Genomic DNA, 25957 nt, shown 5'->3' on the forward strand with positions numbered 1-25957 from the left:
AAAAATCTTGGAAAAGAGGTGGACCTCCCGCCTACCCAGCATCACACCTCGAGGGGGTGCTCAATAGTGACCCCTGCCACCCACCAGGGGAGAGAAGACCACTGTTCCTCCAAGCAGGGCCCTCCAGTGGGCGGTTCAGCAGACACCCGCCCTGGCCAGGAAGCCGGGACGTCCAGGCAGGCTTGCTGACTCCAGGCCCCGCCCGGGATGACAGTGAAAATTAAGACCCTCTGTTTGATTCTGCGCCTCCCTGGCTGGTAAATCAACTGATTAGAACCAGCAGTTGTGAGGGGCGGAGGAGGGGAACAACCAACAGAGCAGAAAGCAGCCCACCCGGGGGAGTCGGGCTAGGGGCTCGGCCCTGTGTGGCCGGGACGAGGGGACAGGATGGGTGACCTCTCTGATCCTTGCCAGGAGGAAAGAAGGGCTGCGTCAGCTCCTCCCAGGGAATGGCTCCCACGTGAACTTGGACCTGCAGCTCAGGAATAAAATCCCAAGAACCAAGAACCCTGCTCCAGCTGAGTGCTGCATTGTTGCAGCTACATTGTTGAGGGCCTGGCTGAAGCTCCTGGCACCTGCCCCTGCAGATGAAGGGGCCTGGTGTCTGCCTCTGGCTTGTGGTTTTCATGTGGGCATCGGTGCCTGTGGCTGAGAACGGAGCAGGACCGCAGGGCCCAGTGCCACAGGTGGGACCAGCATGGCCTCTGCACTTCAACAGCCAGAGCCAGCAGGTGTGGGTGTTGTTTCTGAGGTCAGGCAATGCTCTCCCTTCAGAAACAGGGCTGAGGCCCTAATGCAGTGATGGCGTACCTATGACACGTGTGTCAGAGGTGACACGAGAACTCATTTTTTTGGTTGATTTTTCTTTGTTAAATGGCATTTAAATATATAAAATAAATATCAAAAATATAAGTCTTTGTTTTACTATGGTTGCAAATATCGAAATATTTCTATATGTGACACGGCACCAGAGTTAAGTTAGGGTTTTTCAAAATGCTGACATGCCGAGATCAAAAGGTTCGCCATCACTGCCCTAATGCCTGGGAGGAGGCTTCACAGCCCGCTGGCCTGGGTAAGGCCTGTTTCCGATGGCCCACAGCCTGGTCCCCATGGCAGACCGAGGCAAGGCCCTTGTGCCCACCAAGAGCCTTCGCAACGCCCTGGGGCCTTCAGGTGGCCTTTCCCTAGGGCCTTGGGAGGCGGGCGCGATGGCGACCTGTCAAAATAACAGCGCGTGAGCTTCGCTGGGTGCAGGCGGCCGGATGCTCGGCGGTGTCTCTGCCAAACCACAGCCGCCACTACCCACCATCACCTCACAGAACAAAGCCAGGGTTTTGATTTCCATTTCCACTCGTTCGTAGACATTCAACAAAAAGCACTGATTTTTCCCTGGCGCTTTTGTTAAAATTACAAGGTAACTGGGAGCTGCTATAAATATTAATGCTCAATAACAAAACAGCACAAGACAAACAATGACCCACACGACCCCAGGAGACCTAACTCAGCTCCAGGAGAAGCAGGCAGACCAGAGCGCATTGTAACAAGGAACCAGTGGAGAACGGGGGGTAGGAGCAGGGCTAAAAGCAGTCTGTCACCGCTCATGGTGCGCAGAGCGAGCCTCTGGGGGAGAAAGCTGAAGTGTTTGAGTTGGAGTTATTAAAAAAAGCCACATTCCAAAATACCACGGCGACAATAATCGGCTTACACAAAGCTATTACATGAGGACATACTCAACATCACTAAGATGACAACAATGACGCAGAGGGTTCCAGCACCCTGGCCGGCCTTTTCAGGGCGCTGTGGTTGTCATCCGTCCTTCTCCTCGCCCGCGTTTAAAAGACCCGTCCATTCCAGGACGCAGCAGGCGAGCCCCCAGGCGGAGGCAACCCCAGATGCCCCTCTGGTGTGGCTATGCATTGACTACAGGCAGGGCTTTGTGCGCGGCTGTCCCAAAAGTGGGGTACACCTTCCTGGCCAGAGTGATGAGTCATAGAGAAGAGAGAGGTACTTTCTGGGGACCTGAGAGAACGCCCCCTGTGAATACAGGCCAGGGTAGTCAGGGGTGCAGGTTAGCCCACTGGCAGGGCGCTCGGGGCTCAAGAACCTGCTCAGGAGGCGGGTTGCGCTTTCATTCTGCTATCGGACGCATTTACGCAAGGTCAGCGTTCTGAGATGGGGACCTCCGCCACACAAGATCCCACAGCGGTTCAGGTATCAGGCTGAGTCAAATGAAGATGCTATTACTCAACCACTGTCGATGTTTTAAAAGCCCATTCATCCCCGCACTACCAATTTCCACATTCGGATCTGGAGAGGAAGTAGTTTTCCAACCACGGTGTCTATGAAATGTACTGAGCGTTGCTCTCAAGGTTGGGCTATCCAGACAAGAGGTTCCCCCCTCCCCCCCGCAGCAGCAGGCGAGCCTCGGCACCTTTCTGTGAAGAACTCGGGCACGGGGCACAACCAATGTACGGACTCCATGGGCCCAGAGGAGTCCGATGGATTTATTTCCATCACCCCTGAAAACACCTTCAAACCCAGCACTCCAAAACTGGAACGGAGACCCACCAAAGCCAGACCCACCAAGACTTTGCACCGCAATGTCTCTGAGAGACCTGGGCCAATCCCAGCATGCACACAGGGTCTAACTGAAGGAACACAGGTGAGGGCCAGGAAGAAAGGTAGGTTGGCCTTGGAAGGCACAGCGGGAGATTTTTTGGTTGCGAGGGACCATCATGACTTACTAGTAAATACTCCCATGCCTCCCCCAAAATGCGCCCTGGAATTTCTAGTCTCTCGTCTCCTCCAATGCTGAGGTTCTTGGAGGGTTCAGGTTAGTCTGCTCTGATAAGTGGTCCTCAGGGGATGTCATGCTCCGCTGTGGCAAGACCGCTCAGGCCACCCCTAGGAAAGGTGTCCTGGCTTCTACATTCAACCTGAACAGGTGGGGAGCTCTGAGACTGCCCCAGTCCAACTACTCAATCCACAAGCTGGGCTCTGGATGGCTCGAAGAGGCGACTGCTGGTGACCAGGCGGGCGGCTCGGCACCCCCAGCTGACACTCCTCCATGGAGTGAGGAATGGAGGGAGATGTGGGGACCGTGAGACACTGTTGGTTGGTTCAGCCTGAGGTTCAGCTCGGCTGCCCCCTGGCGCTTCCAGCTCCGAGGAACACAGAGGCCACAGCAGTGAACTTGACCTTTCCTTAAAATGGAGACTACATCCTATTTACACTTTGGGGAACAAGTGTAAGGGCTTGACAAAAAAGACACTGAGGAAATTTGCTCACCCGCTCTTTCTTCTTGTGTTAAGATGATGTCAGCTCAAGAAGAAACATGTTTTAAAGCGGGTAAAACTCAATCACTTCCGAGAGCTGCCACTTGCAGTACGAGCCAGGTTTTGTGAAAAATGGTTCAAGGTGTGTTGAAACTAAAGCCAGGCCCCGGGCGGAGGACGGAACTCCATCATCGATGCTTTCTCAACCACAGCCCAGTGAGTGCAGCCAGAGCTGACCCGTCCCTGCTCACTCACACCCCCGGGGGCCAGGACTCACCCAGCCGTCCTCAAGCCACCTAGAGGCTGACCATGGGAGTGTAACCTCAGGAAGACGTGGCCAGCAGGCTGCGGGCGCCCTAAGGAAGCGCACCTACCACTGTGCAGACGACTCGAGGGGGTCAAGGCGGTCTCCCTAACTCATCTTTATTCTTTGTAATTAATGTGTCGAGAAGTCCGAACTCAACTCCCATTCTGACCCAAGCTCCTAGCAGCAGCATTCCCGCTGACTTATCTTTATAGCAGCAACAGCAATCATTTCACACGGAACTATATTGCTTCAGAGTTAATTACATGTATTTTGCTTCTGATAAATGAAAATACCAGATGCAATTAATTGAACGGCAATCAATGTGGCCCTGCTCTTAGACATCCCGATGAAACTCCCAGAGGCTGCGGCGATCCATAGTCACCCACTAATTGAAAACACATTCCGAAGGGGCTCTAGAAGCCTGAACTGTTACCTGCAGGCACTTTACAGTAACTCACCCAAATAAATCTGTCCACGAGCTCTACAGTCCACACGATGGGCTGTCCGTCTCTTTAAGGGAATCCAGCTTCATTGGTTCAAAACCATTTACGGTGATGAAACCCTGAAAGCAGAAGGACCGGGTCAGTGGAACGGAAGCCGCGGTGTCTGTGCTGTTTACACCCAGCCACCCTTTAACTGCGTTTTCCCAGTGCCTTCGACTCCGGCTTCCAGAGGTTATTAAACGGTTTCATTAAAAATACTATTTGTCTTGCTTTAGTCACAGCGCAGATCACATTAAACAGGGGAGCAGCAGAACAAATGAACCTTTCCATCTCTCCCGACACGAAGCCAGCGTGCCGACCCAGAAGGTGACGTGTCATCGCCGTGAAAATGGCACCACGTCTCCAAGTAGCCAGCAAGGGCGCCGCACAATCAACACCGAGGCACAAAGTATCGCCCACTGTGTGAGGAATGCAGTTATACACTGCACTGCACAGGCCCACCCTGCCCCAGCGCCATTAGCATAAATGCTGACAACCGTTAATCCACTGTAACCCTGATTAACGGTTGCAGTTGTCCATTAATAGAAGGCATTTTAACTTACTACTAAAATTGATTACTCAGTTAAGAATTCAATCCTAATGTTCAATAAAATTGCACTTTCTTGGCAAATGCAATATGAAAAGAGGTGATGCATTAAACAGAACTCACATTTATTTTCTGATACATGGAATGAAGAGCAACTACATGGGCCCTTTCGCATCATCTGAACCACTTCCTGTCCACACAGAGGGGCAGGAGCCAGAGCAGAAGGGACTCATCCTGCGGCAGGCGGGAAAGGCACACAGAAAGGGCAAACACCGGGGCAGCAGGCGCGCCAGGTATCTTTGCTGTGGCTTTTCCATAGAACACTGACTTTCAACATTTGAGTTGCCACACAACTGGAGTGTCTGTGTTGTGAGAGAGGGCTGGTGTGGTTGGTGGAAAGGAATGGCTGTGGCCAATGCTGGCCATTGCCAACCCCACCTAATAATCGATCAGGATCCCTATGACTAATATTTTTTAAATGTATGACATTACTGTAACCAACTTCTCAGCCACACTCTACCTTTCAAACCATTCAAATCTCAGGAAACTAGAGTTTCTTATTACAGTTTCTCCTCTTTTAAACAGCCTTGGGATCCATCCTGTGACGTATCCTGCCAGATCATGTAGCAAATCAGAGAGGAACGCCTGGATTTCCCAGGCCCCGACTCCCCATTTACGAAAACCAGAGTCCTGTGTCCTGTTAACAAGGAGGCAGACACCCCAGGCGGATGCAGCCAGGTCTTCCTTCATAAGGACAGGAGAGTGGTGGCAGGAGCGGTTCTGAAGACCTGCTCAAGTTCAAGAAGGAATTTGCCCACCCACCCCCCGACACCACCTTAAACATCCAATTTTCTAAGTCAAGGAAAGGGGGGCAGAGACAGCCTCTTAGTGCCAGGGAGGGAGGGACTAGTATAGGCTCTCAGTAGTCCCAAGCCTCTGACATAACAGTTTTATGTTAAATAAGCATCTACTATGACCAAGGAACCACATTTTTGAGGTGGTGAGAGCTTGCCCAGAAAACTCCTATGCACGCTTCAAAACCCATCTTGTATCTTCTGTAATACCTTCCTTGTTGAATGCCAGGCTGCTGTCTACCCTGCCTATCTCTAAGTCTCTACCGGCTAAATAAATGCCCTGATCCCATTTTATTCTTCGTATCTGGAACATAGTAGGAAACCAAATATTTAACTAACTGCATAATGGGATTTATAGTCCCTGACTGGTATGGCTTGTCCTAGTGTGCCATAGGCGTCCTTTCCCTTCTATTTTGGATGCTTTCCACAGTAGACATGAAAATGTTCATGGATACATACGTTAAGTAATCAGTGAATTTTCAAATATGTAAGGGTATTATATAAACATATGTATTTCCTGATATACTTGGAATATTACTTCATACATATATGAAGTAAAACTTAGTAGTGTCTGTAACATTACTTTTTATTTTTAGACAAAGGTCTGAAGACAAATGAACATGTTATCATCCACCTGATCTTAGGGGTGGGAACAGTCTTGCTCTGAGAGGCTTCCCAGTAAAATTAATCCAGAACAGGTAACTCTGCCTGTGTAGAGGGCTTCACAGAGGAGGTGGCATTCAATGGAATTTCAAGACAGAAATCCGAGAGGCTGCAGACAGACTGCTGAAGCGCAGACAGCTGATTGAGGGGTGGGGAGCATTAAAGGGCTTGGGAGATGATCAGACTAGTTAAAGGGGTGCCCACTGCTACCTGAAGGTCGAAAGAAGTCCTTAAAAAGACAGGAGGTAGGGGAAGGTAGGATGTTTGCAGATGCCTGATGACAGTGCAGAGTGGAGTGTCCCCGTGGGTTCCCGGGGGAGATTTTCTCGGCAGGATCTCTCTGAGGACTCCCAGGGGTGCCCAAGACACAGAGATGACTCAGCTGACTTGATCAGCACATGCCTCAGCCAGGGCCTGGGTTGACGCTGTGACAGCACAAGCCCAAGTCGCCAGGGATGGTGCCTCCACTCGCTCCACAGAATTTACGCACCCGCCCAGCCTGTGACTATGAACTCACTCCCAGCAAGGCCTCGCCCCTCAGGCACGAAGCACGTGGACACCTGGTTTGGATGTCATATGCCAACACCGAGGAATGAATGTCTGAGGAGTGAACCATCCCTGCGCGGTGACAGGATTTACAGGTGAGACTTGAGGTATTTACACTGACTGTAGCCACGCTATCCCTCCCGGGACTACCCTCCACTGACTACAGCCCAACAAAAACCAAACCATAGCCATGAGCTTTGAAACAATCCCCCTTCATTCAGGGGGAAAAACAGCCATGCTGAAAGCTAATTCTTCCCACGGCCCAACACAGCCCACCTGGCACCGAGAGCTGAGGGTCAAATCCACACGTCACTATCCCCCCCTCCTACTTTCCCCAGTTTCAACTTCAGTAAGAAAAGTGCCCACCAGGAAGAAACTGCGCATACTCGGTCTTTGTAAAGAGAATGTTTATGGAAATTCTGTAATATTAATTATGTTCAGCTGGCTTTATGTTTTAAAAACGCGAGAAGACCCAACAGCCAAGATTTTAGAACTCTAGTCTTAAAATATAAGGACAGCGCATGGAAAACTTTAAGGGAAGTCTTGGCACTCAGCCACTTTTTAAAAAACAAAACAGACTATTTTCTGTGCTGTCCCAGATGCAGTCCATCCATCCGCGTTCCCTGGCTCCGCCCTTCCACCTCTGTGCCCTGCACAGCCAGTGGGCTGGGACGGGCGAGGTGAGCAGGGGCGGCCGAGCTGGGTGCCATCCACGGGGCCGCAGGCTGCTGGAGAAATAAACAAGACAGGAGGATGCCAGGTTGGGGGGAGGAAGCCTTGGAAAGGACTGGAAAAGTAAACACAGAAGGGAATCGGTAAATGGGTGCCGCTGATCAGGCCAACACACGCCAAGTTTTGACAGAAAGAAGAATAGAGGCTCCATGAGCAGCAGCCCCCACACAACAACGTCATTCTGTGAACTCAAGCTGTGTTCCCACACCCCGGCTGCCCAGCTGGCTGTGGCGCGAGGGCAGCTGGTCTGAGCAGTCCGACCCTCAGCTCCCAGAAGCCTGGCTGGGTCCCCACGTGTCTGCAGGAAAGTCAGCCGAGCCATGGCGCCGCCTTGTTAACTCTGAAGAGATCAGAGGAGTGAGAAGAGTCCTCGCCAGGGGACCGGGGCCCCCTTAACATCAGTCCGGCTCGAAGGACAGCCTGACTGCTGGGCCCCGCGCACATGCAGGCCCCACAATGGATAGGTGTCAACTCCCATCACAAGCCAGACACTGTCGGTGTCTCAGCAACGGCCTTTCCGGGTTCCAAATGGTAACTAAACAAGAAAACCACCAGCGAGGCATGCACGCCTCTGTGAAATGGTCCAGAACCTTCCAGAAGGGGTGGAAGGAGAGGAGGATGCTGAGAACACAGCCCCATCAACCAACAGGGTGTCTGGGAAGAGTGCCCTGCCCAGGTGCTCTCCCTGCTGGAGACGAGGGCATGGAGGAGGCAGAGGTGTTCTCTAAGTGCCTTTCTGCCAGGCACCCCATCGACACCCCATTTGATCAGGGGCACAGGGTTAGCTCGGCAGTGACACAAAACCTATGTGCTGACAGTATCGGTAACACAAACCCCACTGATGACAGAGCAGATTCTGTCCCTGACCCCACCCTACCCCTAGGGAGAAATGAGAGGTGTGGTCAAGCCTATAATAAAGCAGTAATATGCAAATTGACCATCACACCGTCACAAGATGGCTGCGCCCACAGCGGAGGCGGGGTTCCCGTAACAAGCGATCAGTAGGGACTTGAGGCTGCGTGGTGCTGGGCCAGGGTGGGGGACCTGAGGCTGTGCCCCCAGCCCGGCGGGGCTTGACAGGGGACCTCAGGCTGTGTCCCCAGCCCAGCGGGGCTTGATGGGGGTGGGGCCGGCTGGGTCTGGGTCTCATGCGATTTCGAGGTGCACGCGGGTGGGCAGGGATTTGACTCTGGGTCCCACAGCGTGCCCGACTCTGACAGGAGGAAGATTTTCATATACGTTTTACTAATTTTCTTTCATCTCTGACACTTCTATTATAGAGAAAGGCAGCCGTGGGTAAACTACGGCTAGCGGGCTGGATCCAGCCCGTTTGAAATGAATAAAACTAAAAAAAAAAAAAAAAAAAAAAAAAAAAAGACCATACCCTTTTATGTAATGATGTTTACTTTGAATTTATATTAGTTCACACAAACACTCCATCCATGCTTTTGTTCCGGCCCTCCGGTCCAGTTTAAGAACCCATTGTGGCTCTCGAGTCAAAAAGTTTGCCCACCCCTGGAGAAAGGGCAAATAGCAATATTAAAATATTTCCTCTAATTAATCCCCTTTTAATGTGCACAAATTTCGTGCACTGGGCCACTAGTATTTACATGAAAGAAGAAACATCTAAGAAGCCAAATAAAAAGAAAACGGTTGAATAACTCTCTCTCCTGCTAATAAAGCGGGGACACTGGGGAACCCTTCCTCCCAAGTTCTGCTTCTCCACATATTTCAGTCCATGGGCACCACACAACCCAGACCAACACAGCTCAGGAGTGAAGGAGGCTCTCGGCCGGTTTCCTAACCAGCTGAGCCAACACGGCACCCCGACTCCTTCGAAACCACCCCACGGACGCTTGCTGAGCCATGGGCCATGCTGAGTGGAGGCCAGAGATGCCCAACCCCTGACATCAGCAAGGAAGGGCTGTTTTGCAACTCTCAGGCCTTCAGAGTGGGTTTTCTCATTGCCGGATTCTGGTATAAAATTGAGTCCAAAACTAAGGATGGACTCCTCTTCATCAGTAAGAAGGAACCAAGTAGTGACACGGGCAGCAACTGGAGTGCATCTCACAGGGACTTGTCCTGAGTGAAAAAATGCCCTCCCGACAGGCTACACACCACCTCATTCCATTTATGTAACAGTCTTAACAAAGACGGGAAACAGATTAGTGGTTGTCAGGGTTAGGGACTGGGACGCCAACTCTGGAACTTTCTCTGAACAAGCTGGGTCTTGGAAGGAGGCCAGCCCTCTAAACAACCATGTGTCTCGGCCACCTGACGTGGGTGTGGCCGCAAACAGACACCAGGGGCCCCCGGGGGCCGGGACTCCTGTGCTTCTTGACCACAGGGGTGCTTAGGGAGCCCCCTGCTCCCCCCACGATACAATTGCACAGAAGTAAATACCAAGTGAATACATGTAACACTGGAATCCGAGTATGTGTGGGTTGAATCAGTCCATTTCCTGGTCATATTGCTATCCTTTTGCAAATTGTTACCCTGGGAGACCAGGTAAAGGGTATATCCCTTCCCTCACAACCACAGATTCTTCAATTGCTTCAAAGTAACAAATTTAGCTACAAAGTAACAGGTAGGCTCAACCCTTTGGGGGTTGGTTTGTTTGGCTAGTGCTGACCCATAAACAGGACGACTCCTTCTTCGTGGACTAGCGCTTAGGGCCCTGCTGACTCAGAGCGGCCTGGAGCCCATCCCTCCCGGCCACAGGCAGAGTTCCCAGCTCCTGAACCCTGACCTTCGCCGCACTTGGCAAAGACGCCGGCTGCGTAAGTTCTTTCCTGGGAACAGGCACAACTGAGTGGTTTCTCCTCCCAGCTGCCAGGCCCGAAACTCCCAGGGTCACATCCCAGATAGGGCGCCTTCCCTCCCAGCAGCCCTGGGGCACAGAACACCAGGCCCGGGGCTGGCCTTCGCTGGGCGAGTGGGCACCCTGGCAGCGAACTCCAGGGCTCCCTGACCCAGCCTGGCTAAATCGAAACCACAGGCAGCAGGCTGAGCAGGCCAAGACCGGCCCGGGCTGACGCACACGGCTCTCCGCTGGGCTGGCCACCTTCCAACAACCAGCTCCCTCAGAGAAGATTCTGGAGTGTCTTGGCAGACCACCAGAGTCAGGCGACCCACAGTGACAGTGCTGCCTGTCCAGCTGCCTGGGGACCTTGCCGGTGCCCTCGAACCCCACATCAGCATTTGTATCAACAGTCACACTGTATCCACCCAAAGCTCTGTCCTGGCTCTGCGTCTGTCCTCCCAGAGCCCCTGCGGCCTCCCTTTCCCGGAGAGCTGTTGGCACGTCACCCCAGCCCTCTCCGTAACTCGCCGCTGAGTCAAAGAAGCCAAAAGAAGGAAATTGCAGAAGCATCTGTGCCGTTTCTGCCTTTATTGTCCTCAGGGTCACACTCCTCAATTCACTCGACAGGAGCTTATCCTGATGTCTCCAGTGACAATCACGATGGGCCTCCCCCTCCCAAAATGTGTCCAGGCGACAACACACTTCAATCATAATGCTCTCCCCCCAGATTCTCTAAACCCGTAAGTAGCCGCTTCCTCAGAAAGCCGAACCGCATCCAAATCACCAACACTGCCCAGCTTCCAGGCTGCCAAAGAAATAACCAGGGCTCTCCCCTGGGAATGAAAATTACATTCTACATGAATTAAATATCTAACTTGATTAAACATGTTTATGTCTCTGCAATGACATTTAAAGTAGAAGTAATCGTTTTCTTTCTTTAAAGAAAAACTCTTTCAAACATAATTCGAAGCTGTCAAGCTATCTCCTGCTGCAGATCTCGTAAATGTCACATACCTTCAAAGGGGGTGGCAGTTCCCTTTAAACACGCAACTCCGCACAGTGCGTCTGCATCCAGCGCATTAAAATACGCCGCTGGCATTTATCCTGATTGAGTACAGCCCTCGCCCCTTCCCCGGCGGATCTGCGTGGAGGCGCGGCACCCAGCCCCTCTCTCCACACACCCGAGACGGGTGAGTGCCACTGCGGCGGGCTGGCTGCGACCAGCAGGGCCCCGCACCAAGTCACACCCCTAATGCCTTAAGGGGCGAAGGTATCCCCTGTGACTCCCTGTTCGCCTCCCAGACATCCTGCTGAACTCTGTGTAACCCAATTCTGCGGAGCATCGCGGCCCAACTGTGAGACTGTGTTATTCAAATGCAAGAAGGACTCAGAACTCATTCTCCCAAGTCGATGACCTACATACTCCATTGCTTATTCTCCAACAACTCGGTAGCAAACACGTGCTATATTTAAACACAGAGCAGATCCATCTTCCTTCTGAAACACTTAAATACAGATAAGCCTTATATTCCGGTCTTCCTCTTCCTTTCAACGTGAGGAATGCAGCCTTGTCAACACCAACGGCTTAGGAAACCCCGGAGAACAGTATGCTCCGTCTCCATGATTTTAGTAACTGGATACGAGCATCATTTTTGTAAAAAGCAAACATGAGCAGCATCCCCACTGGAACATTACTCCTGCTCCCCAGCCCCAGGCAAGAGCAAGTGCTCCACAAAAGCCAGCCCCAATGGCTGCAGGTCCGTTCGGCGTGGGTAGCAAGCACGCACACACCAAGTGCCCACGGGGGCTGCAAACGCCCCTGACCGCTGAGCCCTAGGCCGGACACCCACGTCACCTGGGAAACAGCAGCGCCGACCGAAGAAGGCAGCGACCTCGCAGGGTCTGTCCTGGCTTTTCCTGGGGGACAGGGCACAGCAGCAGCTGCAGGAACCCAGCCTGACATTTGTCACCAGCCCTCAATGGCCAGAGACCTCTCTATCCCAGGACACAGCTTCCCAGTGAATCACTCCTCTTGGTGAGCAACTCAGGACACACTGTCTCTGCAGCTCAGAGAGCTGTTCCATTTAGAGCGTCTCTGTTCACAGCCAACTCGCCTGATGTTTGCAGCTGCTGTACTTGCATTCTTGATCACCTCTAGCCCTTCCCCAATCTCGCCCCTTACAGAGCCCTACTGTGTTGAGTCCTCAGATGACTTTCCCGAAAGAGGCGGGATAAAATAGAATCCACATTAGTAGCCCTATTAAACACCCCCCCCAAGCACTGGCCTATGGGACTCGGAGGAGCAGCGAGGCCAGCGTATCCTGGCTGCCCAGCCCACTGGGCGGCTGACTTGCAGGAAGCCAGCCACCTACAACACATGCTGAGCCGGCACCCTCGCACTGAAACAAACTAGAAATGCACGTGTGACTACTCCATGATCAGGTGAGTCCAAACCCACCTTCTGTTCGCCATGAACACAGAAAGGCAGGCACAGATGGGAAACGAACCAGGAGGCAAAGACTGCGATCCTCCCGCCATTGGGGAGAGGCAGTGGGGAGGGCGAGGGCGAGGCACGGCCAGGAAAAACCAGTCCTCCTGCTGGATGTCCAGGAAGGCGGAGAAGCAGGCCCGTCTACAGGAGGCCACGGCTGCTTTCTCCAGAGCGGTGCCGCCCCCAGCAGGGCAAACGGGGCACACTCCCCCAAGCATGTCCCTGTGGGTGCAGGAACCGCTCACCCGCCCTCCGCCTCTCAAGCAGAAAGCCAACCTTCTGCTGAATGGTTTAAAGAACAGCTCGGTTTTCACGATGGGCAGTGGTGTAACATTTTATAGCTGCTTTATAAAACTAAACATACACCTAATTCTACAACTCAGCAATTCCACGTCTAGGAATTTATCCAAGAGAACTGAAAACACATGTCCATAAAAAGACATGTACAAGAATGGGCCACAGTAGCTTTATTCAGAAAAGCCAGGGGCTAGACACAGCCTGTGTCCGTCCACAGGTGAGGAACCACTGGGGTAACCAGGTTCCCTGTGGAATATGACGCATCGAGTGAAAAGGAAGAACAGGCAACTGGTCCTGGCTACAACATTCAAACCCACAAAAGCACGTTGAATTTAATAAAAACCAAAAAGCTTCTGCAGAAAGGTATGGGTGGTGTGATATATATCTATGTAATACTGCACATACACATAAGCCTGTATGTGTAGCGTATGTGTGCATGTATGTACTTTATATACTACATTCTGAAACAGGCACAAGTCATTGTGCTGGGGTAAAAACGTGGTTGTCTAAAGTGATCATGTGGTAGGAGTGGGTGCTGCCTGGAAAGGGGCCATGAGGGGACTTTCTGGAGTGGGAGTATGTTCCAAATCTTTTAAAAATAATTTTTTAAAAAAAATATATTTTATTGATTTTTTACAGAGAGGAAGGGAGAGAGATAGAGAGTTAGAAACATCGATGAGAGAGAACCATCGATCAGCTGCCTCCTGCACATCTCCCACTGGGGATGTGCCCGCAACCCAGGTACATGCCCTTGACCGGAATCGAACCTGGGACCTTTCAGTCCTCAGGCCGACGCTCTATCCACTGAGCCAAACCGGTTTCGGCTAAAAATAATTTTTAAAAAATGTTGTAATTGATGTTAGAAAGAGGAAGGCAGAGAGAGAAACCTCGATGTGAGGGCGGACCATCGACCGGCTGCCTGGCACGCCTCCTACTAGGATGGAACCTGGAACCTGGGCACGTGCCCTGACCGGGAATCGGGAATCGAGCTGGTGACCTTTTCGGTGCCTAGATGACACCCAATCATCCCACTCGGGCCAGGGCTGTTCGATGTCTTGATAGGGACTTGGGGTACACAAGTCAATCAGTATGCTCAGGATCTATGCATTTATTTTACCTCATGTTCCCAACTACACCTCTGGGATACCTGCCCCGAACCCTCGACCAAAAACAAAAGGAACGAACCACAGACAAGTCACCTTCAGGTAATGAGATAACTTGCTGAAGGGATGGAGTGGAGCAGAGGGAGGCCTACAATCCAGCAGAGAACCGTTGCCAAGGAGACAGACTGATAGACACAGAGATGGACAGAGAACAGCGTTGGGTGTCAGAATCTGGGGCTGGGTGTGTGCTCACTGTAGAATCAGGCCCATTAGGGGAACCTTCTGCGCAGGTCAATCCAGAACCCCGTCTCTGGAACAAGGACCAGAGAAACACCCGCCGGGCAGGTGTCACTTCCCCACCACGAGCTAAAGCGCCACTGACACCCAAGGTGGGCTCACTCTTTCCGTGAACAGATCTGGGAGCTCGAGGTAGCCCGGGCCTTGGTCAGGTTTGCGTGAATGCAGGCTGGGAGCACGGGAGGTCCCTGCACGGGAAAGGGTCACTGTGGGAACAAAACCCAGGCAGTCGCATCTACACCGGCCTGTTCCCGAGCCTCCCTCTCCAAGCATCTTCAGGGCAGTGGAGCCTTCTGGCCACCACAGCTCCCGGAAGAGCAAACAGATGAGCCCAGGTGCACGGCACACCCTCCACTGAATACCACGCGACTTCCAGGCCGGCGTTAAATGCTGTTGTCCCATAAAGTCACACTTCTCCGCCTGAAGTGACCCCAGCAGCTCATTTTGTTTGGAAGCAGTAGAGGCGCCCGGGTCTCTCTTGAACCTAAGAATCCAAGGTCATCTGACCACTGAACCAAACCTGAGCTCCGATGCCAACAACTAGAAACACATGGATTAAACTCTCGCTGCCTCACAGCCGTGGCACCGAAGTGGAGGTGTGGTCACCACCGGACTTTCCCTGGTCAACTAGAAAGCTGAGCAACTGTCCTTGTCCTGGGGAACATCCAACTTGAAAACTTTCAAGTTTGCAAAAAACGCTTCCATGTCCATCAAGCCTAAAATACCGTGAAAGCTCGGGCCCAGAATTACTGTACAAGCCACTAAGAGACAAAGAAAAATAAACACTGTCAGATGGCATGCTACCAAGTTTATGACACAACTCTATCCCAGAGATGTTAGAATGATGAAAACCAGTGAAATAATGGTGCTTTTGTTGAAGTTTTCAACAGCAACAGAAGTCGTCATGTCATAGATAGGGAACTGCAGCCTGGGGCTGGGGGACTTGCCAGGGGCCACCCAGCTGGTGAGGGGCAGTGTTTGGAGAGGGGGGGTTTCCGGGCAACTGACTCAGCACCCGGATCTGGGTCAAGGTCCCGGCCCATCCAAAGTCTCTCAAAGACGGAGCCTCGCTCCAATGCCATTCATACAGGTTCTGCTTCAGATGGCAAGTCAGGCACCAAGACTATCATATTCTTTACACTCATTTGAATAAAAAAAAACTTCAATGAAATATGGATTTTCATCTGCATAACACTTTACCAACAAATTCCACAACATTCAAGTGAGAACAGATGATGCACTAAAATATCAAAAACAAGAATTGGGTTTGGTAAACAGTGGGGCGCTATTTTCACATCACCCTAATGGATTTAGTTTCAATAAACACAAATCAGCAAACACTGACAAGTTTAATGGTATGGTGCAAAACGGTATTTTGAGTGACAGCCCCAGAAAACAAACTCTTTTTCAGCAAGGGACAGGCATCACAGAGAGAAAAATCAGAATGAATGACTTAGTTCTAAGGGTTCAGTAGTCCCTGGATCTGAACTTGGCCTTGAGCCTTCTCCCAGATAAAGCTCCTGGACTGTGATGAACAGCAAGGAGGGGAGCCCTGGAACCCTGAATCTTGCTCAAACTGCCCCCCGACTCTGATCCCAGGTGTCTGGTGTATGCAAATATGTGTAGAGTATGTGGGTCAGCACCCACAAAACATGACACACAAATCCCTGGTCCAATTCTTGCCCAGGGCAGCCTCCTGCCTCTGTGTCATCTCAGAATGGATAAAGCGTCAAGTGCAGCCTGCTGGGAGGCATCTGGGGCTGGGGTGGGATTCAAGCCCCAGTGGCCCAGACTCCTCCAGACCTGCTCACCTGCCCACCCGTCCTCCACTCTGTGTCCCATCCCATCAATGCTCTGCAAGTGGTACCCAAGTTAGACCTCAGCCATGACCACTCCCACTTTGTCACGCTCAAGTGTGCAAGGCCCAGGAGACAGAGAAATCCATGGACACCCTAGAGCAGCGGTTCTCAACCTGTGGGTCGCGACCCCTTTGGGGGTCGAACGACCCTTTCACAGGGGTCGCCTAAGACCATCGGAAAACACATCTATAATTACATACTGTTTTTGTGATGAATCACTATGCTTTAATTATGTTCAATTTGTAACAATGAAATTGGGGGTCACCACGACATGAGGAGCTGTATTAAAGGGTCGCGGCATTAAGAAGGTTGAGAACCACTGCCCTAGAGAAATGCAGGCAGAACCGTCTCTTCCACGGGGTCTGAGCCATCGCTCCCTCTGAACACAGGTGGTGGTTGGCAGCTGTCATCTGAACACAGCTGTAAACTTTAAGTCATTATAAGGACTGGGCTGGCCGTTGGAATCGAATGAACCAAAATGAACCAATTCAGTTACTCAGCCCCCAAAGCCTCAGAACTTCCTTACGACACAAGCGCACCCATCCCTCCAGACTGCGAGCTCCGGGCAGGAGGAAGCGCCTCCGCTTTAAGGTGCTCTCCTGAGCCAGCAGGTGCGGAGCCGCACAGGAGGAACTGCCTGGAGGGCCTGCAGACACCCCCTCACTTCCTGGCTGTGGCCCCCAGGCTGGAGATGTTTTTCCCATGGGAAATACAATAGAGTTTGGTTCCAGAAACAAGACTATACAGGCCTTCAAGACTTCACCTGTATATTAAGCAAGAAACAAAGACTACAGGTCAGAAGGGACAAACACAAGCTTTCAAAAGCCACGTCCTGGAGCCCCCAATGACCAAACTCTTAAACCCATTACCTGTTTCCATTCCCACGGCCGCTCGTCAGGGACTTGCTATCCCTCCCACATCACGGGTGGGGAGCCGGAGCTCAGCCCCACACCAGAGTCCACAGCAGCAAAAGCAGAAACCCCAACCGAGTCCAAGTCAATGCACCCAGTGGAGCCCCCTCAGCAGAGGCCGTGGGCAGGGGGATTCGGCGGAATGAGACTGAGCTTCATCGGATGGACCCTCTGCTTCCTGCCACCCAACCCCCTTCACCCGTTGGAGGGCAGGCGGGGGGGGAGTTACGGCATGGTTCTAGCTCTGAGCTCAGGGCTGACCAGGTAACCCCAGGCAGGGGTGGGGGATCTGCTGGGCTCAGGATCCCGCTGGTCCCTCACTGCCGGAGGCTCCTCCATGAGAGGACCACCAGGTTCCCAGGGAGAAGAAAGACCCAAACGGACTCGGCTGGAAACTGCCACCCGCCACCGGAGAGCAAGGAGAACCTGCAGGTGAATGAGGGCAAAGCACCCGCACCCCGGCGCCCTCTCCAGGTGTTCAAGGGAGGAACTCGCCAACAGACCTCCAGCCTGAACCTCGTTCTCTCCCTCGTTCCCTCCCAACCCGGCCTCTGAGTTGGCACAACCCCCTCCCTTCCCGCAGCAGCAGCTGAGGCCGCTCAGCCAGCCTGTTGGTTAGACCCTGCCCCACCCCCCCCCGCCCCGCCACACACACACACACACACACACACACACTGTCTGTGGGGTCATCCCAACACCCAGTCACCCAGGATCTCGTTTGTGGTTTTAGAGTCTCAAACTCCTCCCCATTCGTAATTACACAGCAACTGAGGCCGCGGGGCACCACCGCGGGGCCAGCTAGCGGCGTCTTCCCTGGTCCAGGGCCACACGGTTCCCACGTGCTCACTTCCTCTTACCAGGGGCACCCACAGCCCTGGCCGCCCCTCCCCCCGAGCCTCCACAAAAGCCCATTGACCCACAAGCAAGATTCCTGGAAAGGCCCAGGGTTTCCTCCACTCCCTTTTCAGCACCCACCGCACCCCCACACCCCTGCTTCCCTTTCTCCTGTCCTATTCACAGAACTTGCCCGCCTCCCACCCGACACCTAAGAGACACTCGCAGAAGCTGGCTTCTCTCCCTGTAAAAATGCACACAGGACCTTCCCCACCCCATCTCCCTTGACTCATGCCAGTTTTGGGGGTTGCACACCCCCACCCAGGCATGGAGCCCCAACAGGCTGGCAGGCCCGAGCCAGCTCTGGTTTCCTAGGCGACAGCTGCTCTCCCCTGCCAGCTGCACACTGACCGAGGCAGAAGGCTCCGTGGCTCCAGAGTTCCTTCGCAGAGAAGCCGCTTTCCTGGTTTGGGGAGGGCCGAGGTGGCTGGACCCCGGCGGCCAGCTCTCCCACCTTCAATCTGCCCCACCCTCAGCCCCACAGGCACCTGTCCCGCTAGACGGATTCCACTTTTGCTCCAGGAAAGCCTCACAGAGCTACTGACAAGCCCCAAAGACCCTCACCTGGCGGTGGGAAGCCTGGTCCCCCTGGAGTCCTGCCCGCAGCACCCCCCGGGGAGCAGCACTTCTCCGGGAGGGGCCCTGCAGGAGAGGCGTGCCTGTCCCCAGGCACAGAGAGGAGCTGGGCCTCCCAGGAAGCCTCTCCCTACCCTTGCCCCGACCCAGCCTGTGGGGCAGGAAGTTAGGACCTGCCGGGCCAGGGGCAGAAAGGAACAGCTGAGGCCTCGGGGTTGGGCAGTGGTTCTGCTCATTAGAACCACCTGGGAGCCAAGATGGCTCCGCCCCACTGCAGCCCACACCCCAACTCCCCTGAAGAGGCCTTCCCTGGTGTCAGTGTGTATCGATGGGACCTGTTCCCAGTCTGGGACCACTACGCCCCTCCCTGCCTGGCTTCCTGGCCACCACGCTGTCTGCCTGTGTGGTCCTCCTGGCAGGCAGGACCTGGTCAGGCGTGTTCAGGCCCCCATCCCAGGGCCGGCATAGCTTGGGCTGCTCGGTGCTGCTCGCCTGCCCCCGCATGGCTGGAGGTGACAGAAGGCCACTCCCTAGCAGACACTGGGGAGAAGGGCAAGGACAGCCCCATGGTTGCAGGAATGCTGCCCTGGGCACCTCAGACCCTTCACTCCTGAAACCACCGCAGCAGAGAACGCATTCACGGAACCTCTGTGTGCACCTAGCGCATGCCAGGCGCCCATGACCTCGGACCCACCGTCTGTTACAGAACACGATCCTCAACACTGACCATCAGTCCCCCCAGAACCTCTTTTCCAGGCCACTGACATCTCGGGAGAGACCTACACCGTCTCCCCCCCGTGACAGGGTGTCTTCCTGGTGGCGCTGCCATGGCTGTGAAAGAGCCAGGAGCAATTTCAAATGAGGGTGTGGGGGGCCTGGCTGGCAGGGGGCCGACCACCCAGCTCTCCCTCCAAATCTCAGCACTGCTGTCTCTACAGGACACAAGCTGTTGACTTGTTACAAGGTCTCGTGTTCCTGTGCTTTTTTTATTGACCTCAGCCGCCCCATCACAACCCACCAAGACACCGGCGGCACCGACGATCTCAGAGAAGGGCTTCAAAAGAAAAAGGGACGAAGGGACTGGACATCAAGGGGACAGGAAGAGGGGCTGGGAGGACAAGGTCACCATCTGATCAGAAAGGGCTGTTTTCTTTAATTTGTTATTGATGTTTTATTATTTTTTTTAATTTAAATTCTTCATTGCAAAAGTATTACATATGTCTTTGCCCCCCACTGACCTCTCTCCGCACGCTCCCGCCCCCCCAGCACATGCCCTCATCCCCCTACTGGACACGGCTGTTTTTACCAAGGGCTACGCCACGGGCCCACAAATGGTTTGGCTTCTGGGCAAAGCAGCCATGACCAAACCCAGAGCAGGGTCTTGGGGACCCGCCATCCTGGTGTGCCGAGGCCTGTGGGTCCCTGTGGACCATGGTGGGCGGCCCTCAGGGTCCAGCTGTCCCGGCAGCAGCCGGTTCTCCTCAAGGATGGGGCGGGAACAGCACACTATATCAAGGGTCAAGTTTTATCTTTGAAACGCACAATGTGCTCAAGCCAGAAACAAAACAAAGCCTTTCCAAGATGCTTTCCAAATTCCAGACACTCACCGGGCTGCAAAGCGGGCCCTGCTTCCTCTTATTTTCATCTCACACCGGCTGGGTTTATAATAAAAGAGAATAACCTATTTATTTGCTTACCTTACACTTGAAAAGACAATAAATTGGAAAGGCTTCATAAATCTCACAGGGAATTCCTTTAAACAAGGACTGTCAGCAAAGCTCCATGAATAACCTTCCGCCAGCCTAGCAATCACCTCCAACACTCTTTTTCCTTCCTGCTTTTGTACTAATCTTCCAGCAAACAAATCAGATCAAGCACCAAAGGCTTTTATTCTTCTCATGGTAAGACTCGGAAAACATCCGGGAGTCCGCTCGGGCTGCTGACTTCAGGGGGCTGACATCGGATACGAGGTTGAGGCCAAGGGGACCAGACCAGGACATCCCTGCACCCTCCAAACCAGCCACACGGCTCTCACTGACTTACAAAACCAGACCGGGGAGTCACAAACAGAGCCTGGGGGCACAGCACCAACTCATCTGCAGCGAGCCACCTGGAACCACCGGCAAAGCCGGGGCAGACACCCTATGCACAGGCTCTCCCACTTCCTCCACCTGCGTGAGGCGGGGTCACCTCCCTCCCACCCCGCCCGTGTGGATGGAGCCTCCACATCCAGGGGCTGCTGGTGAAGCTCATTCATTGGAAGGTCCAGCCCAAACCCAGGCCTCCCCGACCAGGCCCTGCCCACCAGGCTAACCCGTCTCACCATGCACCCTGGACGGGGCTGATGAAAACGACCTTGGGCAGCTCAGAAACACCAGGGACGGACAGACTCACTCGGAGGTTTCAAGGACTGAGCTAAAAATAAGTTTAAACAAGAGGCAGGCGGAGCTGGAGGACAATCAAACATGGGGGACTTGAACGAGCTGCTGTAATCAGTTTACGATCAGGGAAGGAGAACCACGGCACCAGAGGGGAAACTTCTCCAGCAAAAGGCTAAAAATTAGCCAGCCATGCCAACCGCCACACACACCTGCACAGAAAGGCATGTTTCCAGAAAGGCCCAGCCCCTTGAGATGCCCATCAGCTCCGGAGCCTTGAGGCTTCACCTCAAGACCTGGGTTCTGAGCGCGCCCACAGACAGGCCCGCTTGGTTACGGTGCAGATGCGGGCTTCTGACTCAAGCCCCACTGAGGCTGGCGTGCAGCACCTGTCACCAAAGAGCTGTGTCCCTGCACCTTAGAGCTGCCCCGAGCTGGCCGTGAGAGCGCATTCACTGTTACCTCATGGACACACCAAATCCTGCTGGCACGTGCCCGGTGCTCAATAAAAGCAGCTGTGTTATTATTACTATTTATCCACCAAACTTAGGTATTTCTAATATTCTTGAAGGTAAGCTCATTCAAGAAACATCCAGCCCAAACCCAGGCCTCGCCCAGCAGATCTTTCCAACAGGCACCCTCTGAAATGCCACCTGACCATTTGCACACCTCAAGGACGTGTCCAAGCCTCGGCCAGCGGGGCTGGGCCAGGGTAGCAAGCTGCTTGCCCACTCCCCTTCAAGTCCACGAGGACTTAAGATCCACCTTGAAGCGACCCTGTGGAGCCAGGCACGGGGCCCAAGACGAGGGCAGGACCCCAGCGACGCGGGGCTGCCTGCACAGCTGAGGGTGGCACTACTGAGTATGCTTGTTTGCCGCCCTTCCGACACAACACACGTGTCTCCCTTATGTTTAAATGAAGCGCAGCCTTTGGGCAACTTTTCCCTGGTGGGGACCACAGAGGGAGCTGCTGTTAGGCACGGAGGGCCTGGGTCTTCCCACCAGGAAGAACTGCTGGAGAGCAGGCTCCCACCTCTGTTCAGGGTCCAGGACGCTGGTGCAAACACCCTGCCCACCGGCTCCGACAGCCTTCTGGACGTGCTCGGGTGCCAACCTTTCAGCTCCTGGGCCCAACTCTGGTGAGCATGTGACCATGTCTTCACTGCCCCGGCTGCTGGGCAGCTCAGAGGGCCTCCCCGGGGCCAAGGATGCTGAGACACAAGGTTCAGGGCAGAGACCGAGGGCACGTTTAGTCTGAGCTCAGGCGTGAAGGTGTCCTAACACCTCGAATGCACACATGAGACGTACCCAGAGCGCAATGAAGGTAGTCACCTGCCCTCGGTGCTGGGGCCCTGGGGGCGGGGGGTTAACCAGCACTGGGGAGGCATTTCCAGCAACAACCAGAAAATTAATAAACACAGCGACCCCAGGTAAAATTTAAAAAAATTCCGAGACTCATTTCCCCCAACTGAATAGAAATAAGAAACTATTAAAACCTATGAGAAAGTGAGATGATTGTGGCTTTGTTCACAGTGCAACAGGAGACACTGGTGTCCAGCATCTTCTCCTTAAATAGCTCCTCCCGAGAGAAGCCGCGATCCTACCTGACACCCAGGACACGCAGGACTGGAGCTCAGGGAGGGACACCGACCAGGTGGCGTCCCCACAGGAAAGCTCCCAGTCCTCCAGGCTTTGCACCCTCCGGCCTCACCAACCTCTGCCCACCTCCCGCAGCTCCGAGGCCAGCCTTCCCGCTCAGAGGACCGATTTGATGAGGGCGGGGACGAGACTCTCCTGGCTGGCGGGCCTGTTCTGTGACCACGTGGTGTTCACATACTGCCTGTCAAGGCCTGCAGAAGTGCACACTAAAAGGAAACTGCACTGTCAATTCTATTGACATAATCAAGTTTTAAAAGAAGGAAAACAAGTGAATCTCCCTGTGCAGTAAACTATGACCACACTGTGGCCAGGGGGCCTTGTCATCTGAAGGTGGTGACACCTGCAGTGGCCCTGCCCGCCAGCTCTCCCGGGGGATGGCCTCAGTCCCCTTAGCACAGCCGTCACCGCCTTTACACACAGGCCGCCGTCTCCCTGAAACCCGCTGTGCCCCGAACAACGGTGCCGGGAAAGAGACTAGACCTCCAGCAGCTGAGCCAGGAAATGGAAAGTTGAGACTCCCCTCAAGTATGTGCCTTAATTGATCTCACCTTGGGGTCCATCCATCACTTCAGCCGCCCACACGCCCGTCAGCCTAACGCCAAATCCATGTGTTACAGGCGAGGACAGGGCAGGTTCCCGCCGGCCCTTCGCCATGCGGCTGGGTCTACCCTGGCTGGGGCTGCCACCGTCATCCTGGGCCAGTCTGGGATGTGGGTGCATGGGCGGCGCCAGCAGCCCCTCTGAGCTCCCCCTAGAGGCCACACCCAGCCTAACAGGTCCCTGTCGGGTGGCGCTGAGACCCCAGGGGTGCCTCCATGCAGAACCCAGGTACCGGTGCTGAAGGGGAAGGCGCCTGGGTGGCCGTTCACCCAGGGCGAAGGGCAGAGCCTCTCCCACCCCCATCCCTTCTGCTAGAGAGGACCACCACCCTGTGCCCCTGTAGATGACCGACAGAGAGGCAGAGAGAAAAGTGATACTGACAACATACCTTCGCCCTATCAGCTGGGTCGGAAGGACATGGCAGGACCATGCCCAGGCGCCCGGGACAGAACTCAAGCTGCGGCCTAAGTTACACTGAGGGAAATGGTGATGGACCCACCATGCACCCCAGTCCCTGAGCAGCCCTCGACGTCTCCCTCTTGGCCCCGCAGCCAGCTGGGCACCTACTGTCACTGGGCCCCAGCCCTCCTCTGCAGGTGCTCCACCCTCACCCGCAGAGCCCTCGGCTGGTTCACTCGCCCAGGAACCATGGCCACAGACCTAAAATGCCGCACCTGCTGGCGGTAAATCTGAACTCAGGGCCACCCTGTGGCCCTCCAGCCCTCTATCGGCTTCTGCAGACCCAGCCCTCCCACTGCCCCACACCTCATTCACTTTACACCAATGAAACATTGTGTAACATTCCCAACAATGCCTGCATTTGAGAATTCGCTCAAGGCGAGTTATGGGTTTGCCATGCACAAGTCAACTGCCCACACAGATACCCTGAGGTGGGTGCAAACAACACCCACCACCCTGCCATGAGGACAGAGTACAAGGAGGTGGGGGTCCCTTGCCCAGGCCTTCAGCTAATCAGGATGGGGATGGATGTTACGTCTCACACAACACACAGTACTTCTCCAATCACAGGAGAGCAACAAACGTCAAGTCTTCAGTGGGCCACCCTCCCCGCCCCTCAGCCTGGGAACCCACCCTCCGCCCGTACACCTGAGCCCCTGGCCCCCGCCCAGCTCGTGTACATTCAGTGCTTCTCGGAGCTTCAGCATAAACACTCCTGGCTCTTGCTCGGAGCCCTGGCACCTGGCACGCAGGAGTAGCTCTATTTGCTGGAGAAGCATATTCTCCTTAAAGGAGCAATTTTCAGAAGAAGCAAATCCATCTCAATGTCACTGCACAAATTTCCACAAATCAATCCAAACTGAATCACCTTACCATAATGTAAAAATTTAAAACCCCATACATAAAGTATTACACACCGTTTTTATTTGATCTACTAAACTAGAGCTTCCCCAAATCTCTTAAAGGTGTTTTTTCCAGGAATGCGCACCTGCTTAACTGGGAAGGACACACATAACCGCACTGCCTAGCACTGCGACACTGCTCATGGGGCTATCTCCGCCAGGCGTCCCGTTTCACTTGGCATTTAATCTCTATTAGGAGGTCTACCTGGAAGTAGAAAGGTATCCGAGTCTGCATAAACCCATGAATCATAAAGTCACTTATTTCTACCCCAAGTCCCAAAGCAGCCCCGAAGGAAACTGCCAGGGCCCCAAAGGCGTGGGGGCCGCCTGACGCATGGTCCTGCACACCCAGCCCTGCGCTGCTCTGCCAGGTGTTGTTACGGGAATGGCTGCCATTTCCCTCAAGGAGTACACCCAAAGCCCCCCCAAAGTAGTTACCCCAACTACTTGGGCAAATTCTGTAGCCCAAGACATCAAGGGCAGATGGAGGCCCCTTAAATCATTCTCCTCTGAGGACATCACGCTCGTCTTTTCAAGTTCACCTTCAAGGAGCAGGAGTGACTCCCGAGGAAGCTCCAGGCTCCCAACTGGATGGACTTCCCTGCCCCGTCCCTGCCTTCAAATCTATGCACACACCCTCACCCCTAGAACTGGGGGTGTGAACGCAGTTTGGAGGACCAGTTCCGACCCTGGTCCATCATCTATCACCTGTGAGCGCATCCCGCGGCTGCTGAGGCTGGTCTGTCGACTCCAAAGTGGGCGGTGACCACACTGCCTCCCCGGCTCATGTCAGGGTTGCTACTAAAAACAAAATGAGCACGTGTGCCCCGAAGGGTTTCTGCCGACAGAACACAGTAAGCTGCCATGGACACGGAAACGGAAGCTGTCGGCCTCGCTGAAGTCTCCTCATTAACCCACCAGCCAAGAGAAAAAGGATTTGCTATAAAATGCGTTTCCTTCCGTTTCTGAGTCGAAGGTGTCTCCCCAAATCTGAGTCTGGCGCAGCGACGCAGGGCTGCTGTCGGCACCGGAGCTCCTGGAGGTGGGCGTGCCTGGTGCTGGCCCCAAGTTCAGGCTCAGTGGGACCTTGACCCCACCGCATCCGCCTGGACTTGTGTCTACAGACTTTCCAAGTGCGCTTCGGGGGCAGCCCATTTTTACTGACACTGACTTTGTAAAGATGCCCTTTCTACTTGGCAGTCCCCGGCGACACCCCACCCGCCTCCTCTCGTGCCAAGTGCGTCAGAATATGGCCCCAACGCCAAATTTAACGGACCCGCAGGAAATGGAATGTGCTGTTCAACTGCGTGGAGAATCCCTCT

The 25957-nt window shown here is 53.9% G+C and overlaps 1 protein-coding gene across 3 annotated transcripts in view; it reads right to left on the reverse strand.

Annotated features, from left to right (window-relative positions):
• The window catches only part of CTBP2 (C-terminal binding protein 2), a 104082-nt gene that overhangs the window by 64015 nt on the left and 14110 nt on the right, over positions 1–25957 (reverse strand). For 2 of the 3 annotated variants that reach the window (XM_070432075.1, XM_070432074.1), the window contains one exon: positions 4041–4144. The gene's annotated coding sequence lies outside the window, so the exon portion shown is untranslated. Of the gene's footprint in view, positions 1–4040; positions 4145–11223; positions 11316–25957 lie in introns of those variants that run through there. The other variant, XM_070432076.1, reaches the window with a different exon arrangement.

Source organism: Myotis yumanensis, unplaced genomic scaffold (genome assembly GCF_028538775.1).
Source record: "Myotis yumanensis isolate MYYU_CA2020_CCGP unplaced genomic scaffold, mMyoYum1.0.hap1 SCAF_13, whole genome shotgun sequence".
Taxonomy (NCBI): domain Eukaryota; kingdom Metazoa; phylum Chordata; class Mammalia; order Chiroptera; family Vespertilionidae; genus Myotis; species Myotis yumanensis.